Genomic DNA, 2,557 nt, shown 5'->3' with positions numbered 1-2,557 from the left:
TTAACCTGCATTTTGGCTCCCAAGGGGGCATCTAGCACAAGTTTTGATTCCAGAGAGGGCACTTTAGTGTGATTTTTGGCTCCAAAGGGGTTCCCTTAACATGCTTTGTGGATCCCAAGAATGCACTTTTAACATGCGCTTTGGCTCCAAATCGGTCACTTTAGCACAATTTTTGGCTCCCAAGGGGGCACTTTAACACACGTTTTGCTCCCTGAAAAGACAATTTAAAATTCACTTTGGCTCCAAAGGGGGTACTTAAGCATGTTTATTGGCTCATGAGAAGGCAATTAATTATTTTTTTTCCCAAGGGGACAATTGAACATTTGGTTGGCTCTCGAGAGGGCAAATTAACAGGCTTTTGGGCTCCAGAGCTGGCAATTTACCTGCATTTAGGCTCCCAAGGGGGCACCCTAAACTTGTATTTTGGCTCCAGAGAGGGCACTTTATGATGCATTTTGGCTCCAGAGAGGTCGATTTAGCATTCATTTTTCCACAGTTAGGCCACAGGGGGAGTTATTACCTCCCCACCTCACTGCTAAGCTCCACCATCAAAAACAAGAAATCACACCATCAATGACTTCAATGGCTACAGACCTGTCAGACAGGGTCTCTGGTCATGAAATTCTTTAAGTAATTTGTGTTGAAGCATCTAGATGGTCTTGATAAATTTGAACAATTAATGATTGTCTTCTTGTTCCTACACCTAATCACATCTGAATCTGCTTACACAGTATCATCCGGAGAATCAGCCAGACCAGTGGAGAAAATGTCTAACAGTCTAAATTCTTAAAAAAGGCAGGAAGGAGTAGGGATACTGTGTGCCTTGTTTAAACCATTTATTTAATCTCTGAAAAGGCACCCTCTCAATTTGTTTAGCAGGTAAACAGGTTAGTAGATGACGCAGTCCAAGGGTGTAGCTTTGTGGTGAAAGTTGGTGGCTGATGGACTTACAGTTACTTGACACAAATGCTTTCAATAGGGTTTGTATTTTCCAAAAATGAGCTCAAGCATATATTTATTGAGTGCTTTCCTATTGTTGAGAACACAAAAGAACAAAAATACAGTTATGTTTATATTTAGTCTATACTTAGACATTAATGTATAAAAAAGAGGATGAATAACAGCCAATTTTGATGCCAGCAGCAATATATCATGCCTCCCTAGAATACACACAATTGTAGTTTAATTCAATCATCCATTCAGGAAAAATGTGGATTGGTTGATGGATGTTTTCCCTTTCAGCTACATCAGTAATTATCCTCCTTCAAAAGCGGCAAAATCAAATTTAGAAAATTGTCCCACATATTGTTGAGAGCCGACGTCTATGTATTGAAATTATTGGTGAGGACATGTCCCCACCAGTCCTTCAAAAAGTTACGCCTGTGACGCAGTCGTTGTGTCAAGATTGAAGTTCATGTTTGTGTGCACAAAATTTGGGCATAAGGTTGATTTTTTATTATTTTGTAAATAAAACTCCTGAAATCAGGTCCATAACTTGTGTATTATTTATCAGGTCACCCTTAAACAATCTGGGAGAGACGCTGGATAGAGGATTTAGGTGAAATTGGAACTTGGGTGCAGGGGCGGAGCTAGGTGGGGGGCCAGGGTCACCCTAACCCAGTCATTGGCCACCCCTACCATTTTTTCCCCTCTAATACAGACGGTGGCAGCAGTAATACTCTCAAGTGGAATGTTTCAACTTATTTTTAATTTTCTTTATGTAAACAATTACCTGACAACAAAAATGCTGTGGTTAATCATGCACATCAATGTATTCCGTAAAAGATAAAAAAAAACAATCCACTGGACTTGGTTTCCAAGTTTTGAAAGCCTCTCGCTTCCCCCCCCCAAGAAGCTTTTTTAATTCAAATGTCTTTTACGGAATGACTATGACCTGAGTGACTGAGAATCTTCATCAGCACACATCAATATACTAACATTAAAGATGATAAATACAGCATTCATGCTCTTTTCAGGACTAGATTTTGTCTTATATTGGGTAAAGAGAAAATGATGTCTCTGCAAGTCATCTAGGAATCTTCACTGAAACCAGAGATAAATAACTATTTTAATAGCAAGTAATCATTTGAATGTAGATATTAGAACAATATAAATTTTATGCAGATTGATTATTAATAAAGTAGGTAAATAATGACAATGAATAAGATGTTCGCCCCAGAATTTAAAGGGGAAAGAATTTTGTCCACTACACCTTTAATTTAGACAGCATGGATGTTTAAATACATGCGTCTATTTGTTAGCAAAGGCTGAAGGAAAGTATAGTTTGTCGTTATTTAGAAAATACTGATATTGTGGTTGTTCATTGTCTTTTTGAAACAGTGTAGATTGACCCTGAGGTTCTGGCACCTATCCACTTGCGGCCACCTCTCAGTGTACATTGGTTATTTTCTGGCCACCCTCATAAAAAATTTCTGGCTACGCCTCTGCTTGGGTGGCGGTAGACGTGTCCATTCACAAGCTTTTCTTTTGAGACAGACGGCAGACAGACGTCACGCTTCCTACGGAGGAGTAATAAAAATACAGATAGAGAATTGAG

Source organism: Cyprinodon variegatus, unplaced genomic scaffold, assembly GCF_000732505.1.
Source record: "Cyprinodon variegatus isolate N-32 unplaced genomic scaffold, C_variegatus-1.0 Scaffold673, whole genome shotgun sequence".
In the NCBI taxonomy this organism is placed as follows: Eukaryota; Metazoa; Chordata; class Actinopteri; order Cyprinodontiformes; family Cyprinodontidae; genus Cyprinodon; species Cyprinodon variegatus.
Note: the sequence above shows the minus strand (reverse complement) of the source record.